We start from the raw sequence: 19,525 nt of genomic DNA, 5'->3' as shown, positions 1-19,525 counted from the left end.
AAAAAAAAAAAAAAAAATACTCTATTTTGTCATAAATAAATAGAACGATTTGGTTTGGAAACCTAATGGAAAGTGTCAGAACTTAGGCTGAAAATCCCTGATTTCTAATTAAATCAGCATGCTTGCTAATTCCAAGTAGTGCCTCATCTCTCATATTATCTGCAAACCTTTAGCAATTATCATTTCTAAGGAAAGAGTCTCAGAAAGTACAACATCTATGTCAGATACATAGATCATTATGAAAGTTTTGAGATACACAAAATTCAAGAAACATAAAATACATACAGATGGAAATAAATGAAGCCAACCCAGCAACATTAATAGGCCGAACAAGTTGAAACTTGTGTGGGTGAATCAGAAAGGACATTGCTGACTGTGTTTCTTAGACGTTAAATAATGGACTATAACCCAGTCCATCTCAAAAGTTACAGGTTTTTTGCAGAGCATGATTGACCAGTTTTCTCATTTTTTCACAATTGGGACAAGGTTTATTTCCACATTGCTTACTGACAGGATAGTCTTCAGCTCTGCTCATGAGATCTAGGGGGCTCTCAGCAAAGACCTCTCAGCAACAGAAAGATCACCTCTTTAAATATATTATTAAAGTTAAGAACTTATTTTGGATTCAGGCTAAAGGAAAAAACAAAGTTAGGTTATAAGTATTCTCCAAAACGTTAAACAACCCCAAAAGTTTTTACTTTCTAGCTCCCAAATCAACTTTTCAATAACTTCATCATAACTGATTTGTATGAAGTGCTGAAAAACAAGTCCCTTCCCACTTAGAGGGAATGTCTGACTTCCCCTGCTCTGCTGATTGAATTCCATGCAAATGTTTTACCCTGCATTTCTTTGTTAAGCCTAGGTATACCCTTGGCCACATTACTATGCACTTGAATTAGATAATCTCAGAGATGTCTTCTATATTTGACATTGTAACACTGTGATTATATGAATCTATTTCGGTTTTTATTGATAGGGAAAAGTGATACTCAAAGACAGACAGGAGTCTAAATTTAGGAGTCCTTCCAACTTGGATTTATAAAACAGAGTTCTGTGAGCTCAGATATTCTTGTTTCTGCCAGTGTATTAGCTTACTGTATTTCCTTTGTCACTCACCTAGCTAGTACAGTACTTTAGACATAAAATACACTACTTATTATAAATAGAAGATGGTCACAAAATCTTACATAGGCTGATTGTACATATTTTCTCTCATCATCATAATAGCAATTCCCTGAATGAAATGATATAAAATATCCTTTCTGAAGTAAGCCTTATAAATGAACTATAATTCAATTTCCTCATATTGAAAATATGAAATTGAGACCTAAATTGGGGGAAAGACTTGTTGAAAGTCTTGAAGCTAAACAGTGTCAGATGCAGGACTGATACTCCCAACCCAGTGCTCTTTTCATTTTACCATACTGCCTCTCATACACAGAAGAAACACAGGAAACACAGGAATTCTTTGTTGTTGGATTTTAAATTATGTCAACCTAGAGTTCAATTCTCTTCACTAAGATTGAAATAAATCAATCTTTTAACAAATAAAAGGAACAAATGAGGAATACACACAAAAGAAAGAGTTAAATTATTATTAGAATAGATTGATGCCTTTTATTTGCAGGTATAAGTACATTATTAGGCTTTGAAATCAGCTATACAGGTAATAAACATGTTTTTTTTTTTTTTTGAGACAGAGCCTCAAGCTGTCCCCCTGGGTAGAGTGCCGTGGCATTACAGCTCACAGCAACCTCCAACTCCTGGGCTCAAGCGAGTCTCCTGCCTCCGCCTCCCAAGTAGCTGGGACCACAGGCGCCCGCCACAACGCCCGGCTATTTTTTGGTTGCAGCCATCATTGTTGTTTTGGCGGGTCCGGGCTGGGGATTCAAACCCGCCACCTTAGGTGTACGTGGCTGGCACCTTAGCCGGTTGAGCTATAGGCGCCGAGCCAATAAACATGTTTTTAATAGAATATGCTCAAATAGAAAATTTTAGCAAGCCTCATATCAGTAAAGGCATTTCATGAAATTTTTGTTTCAGTTACATATAATTATATGTGCATGTACTATTTTAATCTAAACTGTGTTACTGTGTGTTATATTAAAACATATTTGAAAATCATTGTATTACATGCCTTTTTCTGGTTCTAGACAGAAAAATAAATAAATAAAAATTGTTTTGAGAGCCAAGAAAGAAACTTTCATGCTGTAGTTGTCAACAGAGTGATTTTTTTTTGTATCTAGTCTCTATTGAACGAGGATTCTGCCTGCTGTTCAACTGTACTTTTTGGCACAGTGACAAATATTTAAATAATGCTCATCCACCCTCACTTTCCAAACTCAGACTACAGACCCTTGCAAAAATACATAATGACATCACTACTGCTCTAATAGACAGCTGAACTCCGCTTGACAAGATTTAAGGAAAAAGCTGACAAAAGCAAGATGCTTCCCCAGCTGCTGGGAAGAAGCAGCATCCAAAAAAGAAAAACAGAGGGAAACTTTGTGCCAAGCAATGGGACATAGCTTTCTGCTGATGGCAAAGAACATTAGAGGTGAGCCATTCAGTCAGAGAGGAACTAACATTTCTTGAAGCAAAAGAAATCCCTGTAGGAAAAAGACAGTGATGACATCTTTCTATTTTAACCCTGCTACAGGGACTTAGGGAAATATTTTCAATCTTTCCCCAGTGAGTGTATGTGTGATTGCTACCTCTGTCCTCCCATCTTAACTGTAAAATTTGTGTACAGGACTAAAGATCTAGAAAATAATAAGGTAAAATAGAATAGAACTTGGAAGACACATAGGCCTGACTCAGTTGCAGGAGTTCTGAATAGATGTAAAATTGATAGATGAATTTTGCATAAATTTGCTATGGATACTAATAAATTCTACATCAATTACGTGGAGATCTCTTATCTAAAAGACTTTTAGGAAATTACAGTTTACACCAGACATTATTGAACTCAGCTGATCTAAATACTAAATTTTCTTTTCTAGTTTATATCATACCTAATCTACTATGCCCTAGTGGGGGCAGACTCTGTTCAGAGTAATATTATATCTTCACATCAAAATTTTAATCTAGGGAATATCGGTGCTACAGATTAACATGTGTTCTTGCTCACTTTGGAAAATGTAAGTACTCAAGATCTTCAAGAATGCTCATTATTTTTCTGAATCTAAGCTTACCTATTCTCCTTCCTATTCCCTCTATGTCTGAGAATATATATGTACATTTAATGAACTAAGTCCAGCTACTGAGAAAAGATTTGGGACATACTCCGATATGTATTTCAAAGGTCTCATGTAAATGTTTTCTATCATGCCTCTTTGTTGCACTTCTTGGTTGCTTTATTTGAATATTAATGCTGAATATATACTACTATACCAAAGTAAAAATTATAAAATGCTTCTTTCTCATCAAAATCATGAAATTCCTAACGTATGTTCCTTAGATCCAGTATTCCCCTACTATGTTTTCCTCACCATCCCTGGCAGAGATCATTTACTTTATGTCCCACTCCTTCCAGAGTGCCTGGTATTCTTGGCTTATTGGAGCCCAATCTAATATACTTAAGTTGCATAAGTAGTCTGGTTTTAGAAATTCATCTCCTTTAATAAAAGATTTTTATTTTTTTCTAAAAAGAGGGCTAAATATACATTTTATATCAATTAAACTTGCAATGCTTTTGGAATAGTAGTAAAAGTAAAGACTGGTGGGGGGATGAGGGTTTAAAGCACTCCAAGAGCTTCAACAGTGCTTCCTCAAGCTACCTCAGATAAATAGACAAAGTAAAAAAGTCAGTATGAATGTGATTGTAACACAAGTCCTTTAGTCTAACTTCCAACCAGATGTCTGCCTTGTAAGCCTCTTATACACATGTCACTATAGTTTTGAGATAGACTATGTTATGGTCCAAGAAACAGTCAACAGTGTGCTTTCTGATTGACCCATGAAAGTTTCACTGGCTTGGCTTATCAGTGTTGCTGGGAGAGCTTTATATGTCTTTATCCACACAGATTTTACATTTCTTGATTTTTGCGTATGTCAAAATTTTCGTAATGATCTACATATATAGTATCTGAAATAATTGTGTGTTACAGTGGAAACTTCCTAGGTTCTCAGTATCATGGTATTTCTGGAGTGGAGAAGGAAACCAGAATAGATGGAATGAAGTCTGGGAATCTTCCTTAAGAGAGCAGCTCAGACACCTTTATTCAATCTATGATCTAGTACTATAAGGTTTCCCAAGAGTGTAAATAATGAAAGAAATGTTGCAAATATGAACCAGTTTCACGGACTGGAAGGTTATATTATTTCCCACAAAAATTTGTGCATATTTTTGGAAGATGTCTTCAGGGAAAAGTGCTCTAGAGGGTAGGTAACAATGGAGACTTATATGTACTATGCATATATATTCTACTTGGTAAAGGAATTATGTAATTTTTTTTGTAGGTTACCAAATCACATTTTCATAGGAAACCTATTTCAGAGGTATAAACCTGTCAATTTGCACATGGAATTTGGGAATGGTGAATTAAATCAAAAGGTTTCCATGCCTGAAAGTAGAACTAGGGAATAATTTGTGAATTTTATAGTCTGAAGGCTGAAGTACAGATAGGACCGGAGAGAAGTTATTTTGCTTCCTGTTTAACCAATGAATATTTGCAAAGGGCATTTTATAAGAGGCATCATGCTATCATAGAAGCTTCTTACACCAATTAAAATTTGGCATCAGTTGCAAAATTAACTTCAGATGGGGACAGAGTTAGGATATGATGTTAAAAGAAATATGACCACAAGCACATGATGCATTTTTATCCACATAAATCTAAATTAGTGACATTTACTTCAAATTATTGATTATAATAGATAATGTAATTATTATAATATCCCAGATGCTTCTCAAAAATATATTTGTAAAGCTTTTGTTGATACTTCTAGACATTTAGCCTTTTTCTTCTTTGAGACAGAGTATCTCTTTGTCACCCTCAGTAGAGTTCTATGACATCATAGTTCACAGCAACCTCAAACACTTGGACTCATGTGATCCTCTTGCCTCAGCCTCTTGAGTAGCTGGGACTACAGGCACATGCTACAACACCTGGTTATTTTTAGAGACAGGGTCTCACTCTTTCTCAAGCTGGTCTCAAACTCTTGAGCACAAGCAATCCACCTGCCTCGCCTCGACCTCCCAGAGTGATAGGATTACAGGCCTAAGCCACCAAGCCCCTGGCATTAGTGTTTCTTTATATATCCTCCATTTAAAAAAATCTTCATACTTTGAAGATGGATTTTGTTGTTGGGAAAAATACAAAGTCATATAAAGCAATAATATATTATAGTAGGGAAAATGAGTGATCAATCTGAATAAAATTAGTTTGGGACCAAAATATATCAAAAGAGACATTCTCTGAGTCAGAATACATTGTTATAACATGATGAGAAAAACAATTACAAGACTAAATGTCCTTCTAATTTTTTTTAAAATAAGAATATCGATGGTGCACAATCTCATTAAACAAATTTTGATGCAAAATTATCATTGGTGTTGCACGAAACAAGTTTCTTTATGTTCACATGTACTTGACATTCACTTATGGTTTAACCATGAAAAGGTTCTTAAGTAGTGGAGATTTAGACATTCTAGACACTGTTGCATTATTTTTATGTTATTCTAAAAACATGATGCTATGGTAATGTAGTTCTCTCAAATTTATTGATGTTATTTACCATCACTTGAAATTAGTAGAACCAATATTAAATGTTGAATATCTGTTGTTTCTATCAATTCTTTTAATGTGTTTCCTTTTCCCCACAGAAATTTTCATAATGTTCTAGGCTTCTTTAATGATGAGATTCAACTGCTTCTTTACCTGACTCTACTTATCTATCTTTCTCACAATTATCTTTAGGAATAAGCTAAAACTTGATGCCTTATCAAGAATGTCTCGTCTAGTTTATTTAAACCTTGTGACATTTAAATCTTCTTATTCAGAGACTTCAAAATATATAAAGAATACAGAAATTGTTTTTTCATCATCCATTCCGAGGACCTATTTACAAATTTAGATTACATTGTATGCTCAAAGATATTCAATATATTTTTTAAAATAAGGCACATTTTGTTGTAGTTTTAAGAAACTCAATTAAAACTAGCTTTAAAAATGAGGGGATCATTAGATCATCAATCCAAAGAAGGATTGAAAAACCAAGCAATGGAAAATAAAGGGGATAACTTTGCCTCAGGAGCAACTGGACTATGAATTCAAATGCTGTCTCTTGGGTCTATATTTCTCTGCATAGCTGTTCATTGGCTTTCACCACAAATCTGCTCTTGTAATGACACTATTTGCAGTTGCTAACAGCTTTCAAGTTTTTTTTTCCTTGTTTTTTTTTTTCTTTTTTTTTGGCTGGAGCTGGGTTTGGACCCATCACCTCTGGCATATGGGGCTGGTACCTTACCCTTTTGAGCCACAGGCACCGCCCTAGCTTTCAAGTTTTTAAACTTACACTTTTATCCATAGAGCAAGAATGGTCTCTTGGAATACGAATCCAAAAACTTTCAAGAGGGGGAAATGATTAGCCAATTTTCTTTAACATTCTTTTTTAAAATTTTTTTATTAAGTCATTTGTACGTAGATCATAAATACATGGGATCTGATCAAATTAAAAAGCTTCTGTACTGCCAAGAACACACTAAGTAAAGCAAATAGACAGCCCTCAGAATGGGAGAGGATTAGCCAAAATTGAGGTAAAATGTTAACATACAGAACTTTCAACTATGGCTTAAGGGCAAGACCATGCCAGAATTCAACAGAGCCATTGGTAATGATATGGCTGGAGTGGGCATATGAACATATATCAGAAAAAGTGAGATATAGTGGATGGAAAAATAACAACTAACTTGTAAAAGTGTAAACATTGTAACCAATTCTGAAGCCCACAAATTCCTGGTTTGTTAAATAAATTAGGATTTACTTACACACACTCATATAATTTGATGGAATTTCTGATAGTATTAAAAGTAGTGCTCCAATATAATTTTTAGTTGGGCGTGGAAGCTTGAACTTGTAATCCTAGCACTCTGGGAGGCCAAGGTTGGTGGATTGCTTTAGCTCAGGATATCAAGACCAGTCTGGGCAAGAGTGAAACTGTCTCTTTAAAAAATAAGAAATCTAGCTGGGTATCATGGCAGGTGCCTGTAATTCCAGCTAGCTACACGGGAGGCTAAGGCAGGAGGATTGGGTGAGCCCAGGACTTTGGGGTTGCTGTGAGCTATGATGTCACAACACTTTACCCAGGGTGATAAGAGTGACACTCTGCCTCAAAGAAAATAATAATGCATGGGCGGTGCCTGTGGCTCAAAGGGCACCAGCCCCATATACCAGAGGTGGTGGGTTCAAACCCAGCCCCAGTCAAAAACTGCAAAATAATAATAATAATAATAATAATGCATATATATTCCATTTATATAAGTTCAATTAATAGAATGCAACAATGTATATATAGTATTATCTTAAAACAATTCATAAGGAAAACTGCAAGAACATGTGAAATATTAATAGATAATTGACTACTGGTGTTCTTTCTTATTTATTTATGCATATGTCTATGTTCCAATTTTCTAAAACTTCCTAAAATGTATTACTTTTAAATCACAAAACAAGAAATACTATTAACTTAGCCCTCTTAAGTGTGACATTTTCCTTCCACATAAGGTTCTTTTACTAAAGAAGTTCTCACTTAGAGATTTAACTTCACACACAATTTGGTAACAATTGTTACTTGAAATAATGGTTATTCATTTTTAAAACTTGTCATGGGGCAATATGCATTTCTAGTTATCACAGCTGACAGCACAGTACGGAATGATCGTCTTAAAATACTGTTGTTGCCTGATGGAATCTGTCACAATAAGTACTGGTAATAAGTAAACACATTCTTTCTTTCTCTATAAATTCCAAATTAAATACCAGAACAGAGTTCACCCTTTGTTACTTTGCATTTACTTTTACATTTTCTTGTGTGTTTTGGATATACAATGGCTGCCCAGAAAGCATCCAACCATGTATTATGAAAAATAGACATGCATGGCTGGATATTTTCTAGGCAGCCCTCATATTTCTAGGTTGCTAACATATATCTTTTTTATAATGAAATTATTTACAATAAAACAATATTCATGAAGTGACAGCTGCACATCAATAAGACAAAAGGGATAAATAAGAAAGTGGCTTTTTATTCTACAAAAGTTTTCCTAGTAGGATTCCTTTCAATTAGCATACTTTCCGTTATGCTTGAAAAGGATGAAGGAGGAAAGGGGAGGAGGAGGGGAAGGGAGTGGGTGGGTCGATAGAGGGAGGGTCAAGGGTGGGACAACACCTATGGAGCATATTGCAAGTACAAGTTGGAGCCATCAGGTGTAGAACACTGTAATTAGATAAATGAGGTGAAGGCTATGTTAATTAGTAGGATGTAAGCACTCCAATTTGTACAAATAATCAACACATTGAATCCCACAATGGCATAAATGTATTCATGATCTATGTACAAATGACTTAATAAAAAATAAAAAAAAGTCAAAACAGAAAATGCCTCTAGGAAAAATGCACATTATATGAGTATAGAAAATTTTCTAAAATGAGGTCTATCAGTGTACATGAAGTGAGACATCAGGAATTATGGCATTATTACTCTGTGAATTACAACAATACTAGTATAATATTAAATTGGATCTCATTTATGGAATGAAAGTTTAGAAAATAAATAGATTGGTGAGCGCCTACCTACTGGGCACAATATAAGGTATAAGGCATATCTCCTGATTGAAGGGCTCAACTACATCTTACAATTTTAAAATAACAAACACAAAAATGTGTCCTCATATTAATTTGAAATTTAAAAAAGAAATAGATTAGAAATGTATGTTTAGGGACAAATACTATGCTACAAATGACTTTTAGTTTAATCTCCACAAGAATTTTTTTGAAATACATACTACTGTATTGATTTTATATATGAGGAAAGATATAAGAATGTTTAAGTAATTTTCCCAAAATTAAGAGCTATCAAATGGCACATCTGAAATTCAAACTTATACATTTCTAATTTGTAATTTAATATGCATAAGATGTGCAGGTGTTTAGATGTGGAAATCAAAGGTCATATGTGACCATTACTATAAAAACTAGTAATAATAACAATGATAGAATATTATATTTATTAAGTTTGATTTAGAGTTTCAAAAGGCTTATGAATCTAGAATCTCACATGAGTTCCATTTTCCTGGGTGTGGCAAACAGAGTCTTCATTTCTCTTTAAAAATATTAGTCCAAATGAGATTTCTTATTTGCCTCCCATAATCTCTGGCCTCTAGAAAGTTGCCTCCATTGAGTAATGCCAGCACCGTTTACCAAGTTTCCCAAGCCACGAGTATACGTAATCCTTGATAATTATAATGTGTTCACCCATATAAATTCCTGCAAAGTTGTACTATTTTGACCACCAAATATCTCTTGAATCTGTTTTTTTTACTCTATTCTCACTGCCACAACAGTAAATAAAGTCACTAATCATGATCAATTTAAATACTACTGCAATAACCTCCTTAGAGATCTCCCAGTCCCACTATTATCCCTGTTGTCTATTCATGCCACAATACACAGTAATAATCTTTTAAAAATATTGATAATTTTGTGGAAGCTGAGGCAAGAGAATCACTTAAGCCCAAGAGTTTGAGGTTGCTGTGAGCTGTGGTGCCACAGCACTCTACCAAGGACGACATAGTGAGACTCTGTCTCCACAACAACAACAACAACAAAATTAATAATTTTGGCATATTTCCTTTGAAGAATAGCTTATAAAAAAAGATTTGCCATGTTCTTACCTGTGATAACATAGCTACATAACAGTATTGTGGCTCTACATGTTAATATATAAACTTAGTTTAATCTCAATAAAATACCAGCAATATTTCATCAAAAATTTGATCATTTGATAAAAAACTCATATCAAATGAGACATGTCAAAGATCATTTGATAAAAACTTATATCAAATGAGACATTTGACATGTTACCCCACAGAGGGGTAGCACATTCTCTCATCAAGAGAACTTTGAGTAATTGGGACCACTGTGGCTCCCAGATACCTGATTTTCAGCCTGTGCTATCAGAATACCCCGTTGGGCTATGTTGGGACATGTTTGATCCCCAGACGTTAGGAAAGGAATGTATGGTTTTCTTCTGCACCCAAGCCTGGCCTTAATATCGACTTTCTAATAGTGAACAATAACCACCAGAGGAACTCTAAATTATAGTAAACAAGAGGAGAAATGGTCTAAATTATCTATGTGCAGGCTTTTTTTTTTTTTTTCAGAAACATACCCCCAACTGTGTAAAACCTGTCAGGTAGATTCAACTCTCCTGGCTGTAGTAACATCCTCAAATGACCAGGGATCCCTATGAAAGATGTTGTCACCACCTAGTTCAAACCTGCCATCTACTTCTCCTGCACCTTCCTCCATGCCTTTAGAAAGCCCCAAGAAGGAGTTTATCCCCAGAGTCTCTTCTGTTACTGTGGGGACCCCCAGAAAGCAACTGTAGCCTTCTTTGTGTCCCTTGGTTGAGACTGCGAGTGGTGAAAGGGGAAATGCATGAGCATTCATTCCATTTTCTCTGGCAGATTTAAAACAACTTAAGGTTGATTTAGGAAAATTTTCTGATGACCCAGATAAGTACACAAATGTTTCCCAAGGGTTAGAAGAAAGCTTTTACCTCTCTTGGAGAGATGTAAGGCTGCTACCAGATCAAACTTTAACTTTTAATGAGAAAAATGAAATCTTGGATGAGGCTAGAAATTGGGGGGATTTGTGGCTCATGTCGAAGACTGATAGCCGTATATCCTCTGAAGAAAGGGACAGATACCCCACAGGGAGGCAGGCAGTTCCCTTTGAAGATCCTGAATCTGAGCCTGAGAAATAAGGTGACTGATAGTGTAAACATTTTCTGACATGTATCCTGGAAGGTTTATGTGGAGCAAGAAAAAGCCCATGAATTATTCTAAGTTGTCTACTATTTACCAGGAGCAAAAAGAGAGTCCCTCAGCCTTTCTTGAGCAGCTTAGGGAGGCAATGAAAAAACACACTCAGTTGACACCTGACTCATTAGTGGGCCGGAAATTGGCTGTAAGTCCAGATCATAACCTGGAGAATCTTCTTAAAATAGCCACAGTGGTCTTTTATAATTGCGATGAGGAGGAAGAGGATAAAAAAGAAAGAAGGAAATAAAAAAGAATGGCAGCTCCAGTAATGGCACTCTGACAAACAGGCACCATTCAGAGACAGAGGGAGCTAAAGGAGTGAAGAACAAATGTTTCCAATGTGGTCAGATTGGCCACTTCAAGAAAGATTGGCCCTGGCAGCATCACCTGCTGGGCAAACCAACTGGCTTCTGTCCAGAAAACAAGGGTGACCGCTGGAAGGCAGCCTGTCCCCAGAGGTGAAGGTGTCCAAACTGGACTGAGGGTGCCAGTTATTCATTATAAGGGACACCAAAAAACTTTAGAAGCTATTTCTAAAGGTAACTGACTTGCCGATAAAGAGGCTAAAATGGCAGCACAGAAGGGAAAAATAACCCTGGTGGCACCCCTCATTTGGGAAGGATCACTTGAGAAGCATGCACTTCAAAATACTCAAACGGAAAAGGGATGGGCTTTCTCCAGAGACTATTTACTACTTTCATCAGGCTGGCTACAAAATAGAAGTGGACTTTTGCTATTACCTACTGCAAGTCAATGGAAAATGCTTAAAACTTTACATCAGTCTTTTCATTTTGGCACTGAAAGTACCTATCAAGTGGTTAAAGCTCTCGTTAATGGGAAAAACTTATTTAAAACTATAAAACAGGTAACAAGTAATTGTGAGGTATGTCAGAGAAACAATCCTTCAAATCACCATCTAGCTCCTCCAGGTATACAAAAAAATATATATATTTGTGAATATTGGCAAATATATTTTACTGATCTCCCTAAGGTACATGCCATACGATATTTGCTGGTATTTATGGATACTTTTACTAATTGGGTTGAAGCATTCTATTGCAGGACAGAAAAGGCCCAGGAAGTTGTAAAGGCTTTAGTACATGAGATTATTCCCAAGTTTGACTCTCAGAGTTTGCAAAGCAATAATGGGCCTGCCTTCAAACCAGCTGTTACACAGGGAATATCTAAAGCCCTGGGCATAAAATATTATCTATACTGCCCTTGGAGGCTCCAATCCTCTGGGAAAGTAGAAAAAATGAATGATAAAATCAAAGGACAGTTAACAAAAGCTAACTCCAGAAAATTAGCTCCCTTAGACTCAATTACTTCATTGTTCTCCTTAGAATAAGAAATTTGCCTCAGAAACTTGGTTGTAGCCCATTTAAACTACTGCATAAAAGGCCTTTTTTAACTAATGATTTATTATTAGATCAAGAAACTATGGAATTAGTAAAACATACTGCTTCTTTAGCTAAATTTCAACAAATCCTTAAAAATGTCCCAATTACATTTTCACATTGAAAACCAAAAGAGCTTTTCATTCTTGGAGATCTAATTATGATCAAAACTCTTCCCTCCAATTCACCTTCCCTGACCCCAAGTTGGGAGGGTCCCTTTTCTGTTATCTTGTCTTTTTTCTTCTCACATATACATATGTTTATTAGGTTTCTACTTTTTGCCTTCACAAAATTAAAAAGGCTTACAATTTAATAACAATAACAATGTTTAAAATAAGGACTAGAAACGAAAACCTCGTAAAGAAAGAACGAAGATAAATACATTCAGAAAAGAAATCAGATGATTGCTGCATTGAAATATTAAGCATTAATAATAATAATAATGAAAAGAAAGTAACATTCACATTGTCAAATAAGAGTATGTCTATTATAGAATGCTTTGATTCTGAGGTTCAGTATGGAGTCATCAGTTAACTTCTTATTATTTTTCCAAATTCTCAAAAAATAGACAACTAATATTTATAGATAAAAGTAAAAGATAATTTCAAAAAATAGATCATGCCAAATCTTATAGATAATAGAAAAAGAAGAAATACTTCAAAATCATTCTACTTAATCCCTTTTCTGTTATCTTGTCTTTTTATACAGCTGTTAAAGTTACAGGAATAGATTTCTGGATACATCATTCATGAGTAAAATCCTGGAACCCACCACCTCGACAGAAGCAGATCGTGAAGGGAATCAACCACAGTCCACCTACATCTGTAAGCCTAAAGAAAATCTGAAGTTATTATTTAGAAGACAAAGAAAGTATTATTATAGTTTTCTTTTAATATCACTGACTTTGTTATTTACAACCTGACATCACTGACACTGTAATTAACCCCTTCATATCACTGTTCTACCCTTGCCTTTTAATGTGCTAATCAGATTTGTATCTCCTAGAAATAATGTCATCAAGCCACAGACACTAAAGATGGTTCCAGTCCCAGACCTGATTCTATTCAAGACTCCTGGATCGCCCTCCCACTGGAGAAACACTAATTGCTCCTTTCTATCATCACCCTATTCAGCAGGAAGAAATTAGATCCAGTTTTCCTCCTTTTTCCCTAAAAGCAGTTTAAGGTTTCTACTTAGAGATGGAGAATTGATATAGGGCATGTGCACCCTGGCTTGGTCAGTGCTGGCCACCCAGGAGGATCTGCCATGCCTTCTGTGTCTCCACCCCATAGTTGGTGTAGATGATGAGGGGAGGCGGAGCTGGAGAACCAAGTGTGGCAGAGGCCAAGTGCTGCAGAAGCCAGTGAGTCCCTGGTTACTTAAAGGAGAGCATGGCACAGCCCACACCATTGCCTGTGCCAACCCCCAAGCCCCAAAGACTAGAGAGCCTTCCTCTAGCTGCAGTAGTCCGCTGTGAGCATTTCAAAGTCCCAAGAATGATACAGGGTTCCCCCATTCAGGAGGACCCCTCATTTTCTTGGCCTGGTCAATTTCATGTAAGGTTCCTAGGCCTGGCAAATTTCATGAATGGACTTTATCTATTCATTAATGTGTCCATTCACCTTGACCCTAGAAGAAGGGACTGTATCCATTCATTAATGCACTCATTCATCTTGCCCCAGTGGGACTATTTCCATTCACTTGTTACCCTGTCCTGGCCAAATGTAACTATAGAGGACCCACACGACTATATATGCCCCTAGACAAAGAACCCAGAAAGATAGAGAAATTTTTTGACTTAAGTCTTTCCCTCTGCCAGGAGCTTTAGTACTTTTTTTTTTCTCTTGTGAGTCAGAGTCTCAAGCTATCATCCTGGGTAGAGTACTATGCCGTCACAGCTCACAGCAACCTCAAACTCTTGGGCTTACTCAATTCTCTTGCCTCAGCCTCCCAAGTAGCTGGGACTGCAGGCACCCACCACAATGCCCAGAAATTTTTTGGTTGTAGTTGTCATTGTTTGGCAGGTCCAGGCTGGATTCAAACTGCCAGCTCTGGTGTATGTGGCTGGAGCCCTAGCTGCTGAGCTACAGGAGCTGATCCACTTTAATACTTTTTTTTTTTGTATTATTTTCTGTAAAATGAATCCTATCTTACTACTCATCTGTATTCCATGGATTCATTCTTCAAATCCCCAAGATCAAGGACCTACTGAAGAAGAAATTCTGGTATCAATACCATATAAAAGTTAACAGGTAGGCGACAAACTAGAATAAGACATATGCAACATCTTAAACCAAAAAGGGATTTATACCTAGAATTTGCAAGGAATTCCCACAAAGTCATAACACAAAGACACAAAACCTAGCAGAAAAAAAGGGACAAGGAATATAAATAACCAATTTTCAGAATGAGAAAACAGATGTGAAATGCATTAAGCACTTTAAAAGTTTTTTTCCATTAAATCATAACTGTGCACATTAGTGCATTTGTGGAGTACAATGTGTTGATTTGATAAACAATGTAGAATGCTTATATCAAACTGGTTAACATAACCATCACCTCACTTACTTATTTGTTGTGGTTAACACATTTATACTCTATACTTAATAGTTTTATTGTGGTAATACATTTATACTCTATACTTAATAGTTTTAAAATATACCATTGCATTATGAACATTAGATGAGGTCCCATCAAATATCCTCTTTCCTCCATTCCTCCCCCTTCCCCTCACCCCTCTCTCTCCTCTTCCCTCCTTCATTCTGGATTATAGTTTTGTTTTATCATTCATATGAATGTGTAGGTGATTATATATTGGTTTAATAGTAGTACTGAATACATAGGATACTTTTTGTTCCATTCTTGAGATACTTCACTAAGAAGAACATGTTCCACCTCCATCCGTGTAAACATAAAAGATGTAAAGTCTCCATCTTTTTCTGGCTGCATAGTATTCCATAGTATACATATACTATGATTTGTTAATCCATTTATGGGTTGATGGGTACTTGGGCTGCTTCCATGACTTGGCAAATATGAATTGGGCTGCAATAAACATTCTGGTGCAAATGTCTTTGTTGTAAATGATTTTTGCTCATCTGAGTAGTAGAGGAACTGCAAAATCAAATGGCAGGTCTTCCACAAATGGATCAATAAATTGTGGTATATGTACAACATGGAATATTATGCAGCCTTAAAGAAAGATGGAGACGTTATCTCCTTCATGTTTACATGGATGGAGCTGGAAAATATTCTTCTTAGTAAAGTATCTCAAGAATGGAAGAAAAAGTATCCAATGTACTCAGCCCTACTATGAAACTAATTTATAGCTTTCATATGGAAGTTATAACCCAATTATAGCCCCAGAAATGAGGAAAGGAGAGAGGGAGGGGATGGGAGGGGGGAGGATGGGTGGAGGGAGAGCGATTGGTGGGACCACACCTATGGTTCATAATACATACATAAGGGTACATGTAAATCTTTCTAAATGTAGAATATACATGTCTTAAAACAATAACTTAGAAAATGACATGAAGGCTATGTTAACCAATTTGATGAAAATATTTTAGATTGTATATAGAACCAGAACACTGTACTCCATGACTGCATTAATGTACATAGCTATGATTTAATTAAAAAAAAAGGCAGGTTTTACTTTTAGTTCCTTGAGTATTCTCCAAAGTTCTTTCCATAAAGGACGTATTAGCTTGCATTCCCACTAGCAGTGTAGAACTGTTCCCTTCTCTCCACATCCATGCCAGCATCTTAGTTTTGGGATTTTGTGAAGTGGGCTAGTCTTACTGGAGTTAAATTATATCTAAAAGTACTTTTGATTTGCATTTCTCTGATGAGTAAAGATGATGATCATTTTTTCATGTGTTTGTAGGCCATGTGCCTGTCTTCTTCAGAGAAGCTTCTGTTCAAGTTTCTTGCCCACAAAGAAATGGGGTTATTTGTTCTTTTCTTATTGATTAGTTTGAGTTCTCTATAGATTCTAGTTATCAGACCTTTGTCAGAAACATATCCTGCAATTATCTTCCCCCATTCTGAAGGCTGGCTGCTTGCTTTACTTTCTGTGTTCTTGGCCATGCAGAAGCCTATTAATTTGATCAGATCCCAGTAATATATTTTTGGCCTTGTTTCAATTGGAGGGGGGTCCTCCTCACAAAACATTCTTCCAGGCCATATTCTTCTAGAGTTTTCCCTACATGCTCTTCTAGTATTTTTATAGTTTCATGCCTTAAGTTTAAATCTTTTATCCAGTGAAAGTCAATTTTTGTTAATGGTGAAAGGTGAGGGTCCAGTTTCAGTCTTCTGCAGGTCACCAGCCAGTTCTCCCAGCACCATTTGTTAAATAGGGAATCTTTCCCCCAATGAATGCTTTTGATACGCTTATCAAAGAATAAATGATGACAAGTGGCTGGGTTAAGCACTTTTTTGATAAGGGAAACAAAGTAACTATGTGATAACACTTTGCACCCATCAGATTGGCAAATTTAGAAAGTCAGATAATATTCAGAGCTGGTGGGAGTATAGGAGCTCCCTTGTGTTGTCATGCTCACCTATACAACTAATAAAAGCATTCTGGACAGCATTATGGAATTACTTAGTGACAGTAACTGTGTATGACCTATGAGTCCAAAGAACCTCAAATACAGGATCGTAAGACAACAGGTAATTTTTTATCACAGTATTGTTTAGAAGTAAAATATTGGAGGGAACTTTAATTTTCCATTAGTAAGGAAATGGCTATGCAAAATGTAACATCATTGCAATGAAATGTTAGGCAGTGGTAAAAAATGAAAATAAAAGATGCATATATTCAAAGTGTAATACTCTTCATAAATAAAAGCACACACATAATAGAATGTTATATAATTGTAAAGATACCCATATACCCCCCAAATTATATGGAAGGTAGATTAATGGTAGTTAATTTAAATATACTTATACAAGTATCAGTTATGGAGGGAGGAGGAGAAGCATACTTTGGGAGAATAAAGAGGAAAATAAATATAAAAGAAAATAGTAGTGAAGTACAGACTCAAGCTGACAATGTAATAGGAATTAAGGAGCACGATCAACTGTAGTCTATGCACGTTGAATCTGAACAACTAAAAGGCAGACTATGTTATTACCTTGCATTATATTTGAACTTTAGTAAATATTTGTTGAATGAATGAAAGTGGCATAAGCCAAAAGTAAAATTGTCTGGAAGGATATAGTTAAAAATCTGTTTCTAATTATATTTGGATAGTAGAAATATAGGCAACATTCAAATGTTATGTTTTATGGGCTTTGTTTTAAATTGAAAATATATTACATTTATAAGCAAAAATAAAGCTATTTTAATTTTGTAAGAAAAAAATAAATGCCACCCATATAGAATTATTAATATTGATATAATTAAAAGCTAACCCTTAAGTTATAGGAGAACTAAAAAAAATGACAAAGAAGAACATTGTTATGTTGAATTCTGGCACCCTTCCTTTAAAGCTTTATATTAATAACAGAATTAGATCTAAACTCAGGTAGTGAATGGCTCAGTTACCTAGATGGGGATGATGCTTTTGAAGGTAGCCTATGCTTGTATTTAAGTTAAGTGCTGTTTCTGTTACATTAGCATTTTTAAAAAATATGTATTACAACAGAGTAATGAATCACAAATACATTGAACCAATATTTTTTATCTTGGGACAGTTACATTTATCCATAAAATAAACAAGCAGCATAGTGTAAATATAAACTAGAAAACAATAGAACAAAGACCTCCTGATAAATTTAAGTCACTTTGTGCAACTACTTTCAAGTAATGAAACAAATTAGCATATAAAATAGCAAAATCTATGGAAAGATCAATTAATTTACAAATAATCAATTTCTAGTTTTCTACCTTGCCTCTTGCAATGTCAAAGCCTACAATCAATTCTTAAGAAGAAAAATAAGCTTCATATAAGATCTTGATCATTTCCTTCATGCACATGAAATTCCAATTGAAATAATTTTACTATATAAAATGTGCAAAACAAGTAAGAAATAGAGCTTCTCATTAATTCCATTATTAAGGAATTTATAAATATGAAGGTATGGACTGGCATGTTACTCATATCTATGTAAAAAGAAAGGAATTTGTAGATAAGTAGTATACCCCAAATTATTGGGAGATGAAGAAATATATTCCTTTAAAAACCACCTTATGCACAATTAACTACATCAAAAAGAACACAAAGATAAGTTGGTGAAATGATTGATATGTTAATTAGTTTAAATCTTTCTAATGCATACATATATCACAACTCACACTATACATCCTAAATACACAATTATTATTTATATATTGATAAAACTGCATTTAATAAATGTGAGCTATTTCCAGAAATAAACACAAACAAGAAAAATTATTCTATACTTTATTTTAGTAATTCTGGCTGTGATTTTCCTCCACCAAACCACTTGATTGTTCATGAAAAACAAAGTTGTACAGGCTTTTCTGTAAACTCATTAGGGTAAACAAGCAAAACACAAGGGGCAGAATCTTATCATGTTTCATGATAGGATTTAATGAAAGGCTAAATCAATGAGAACACTGCTGAATAACTTAAACTCCATACTTCCATCATGATCAAGGTCATGAGAATATTCAAGTAGATAGCATTCTGTTGATTTTCATAAGTAAATAAAAATGCTCAAGTAGCTCCACATCCTGAAGAAGAGAATGACATTTAGAATGTAGCATTTTTCAATGAGCATCTGAAATAAATTCAAATGTTTTCCAAGACATTCAATATACATAAATTGACTCTTCTCCACAAGTCATTATTCTAAGTTTGCATGCTTTAAGATTATCAAAAAGTGGTTTAGTCAGTTCAGAATGTAAGAAATTGAACAAGTGTTATGCGATGAAATGTAGATGGTAAATATTTTACATTGAGACCATAGCCTAATGAAATTAATCAACACACATATTTAGATTTTTTTATCCTAAAGAGTTAAACCATATCTACTCAAAAATGAATGCCTGATTAAGTAATCATCCATCAATACTTTACCAAATATAGTTCTTAAAAATCTTAAGACTTTT

This window comes from Otolemur garnettii, unplaced genomic scaffold (genome assembly GCF_000181295.1).
Source record: "Otolemur garnettii isolate 467f Iridium unplaced genomic scaffold, OtoGar3 scaffold00110, whole genome shotgun sequence".
Classification (NCBI taxonomy): Eukaryota; Metazoa; Chordata; class Mammalia; order Primates; family Galagidae; genus Otolemur; species Otolemur garnettii.
Note: the sequence above shows the minus strand (reverse complement) of the source record.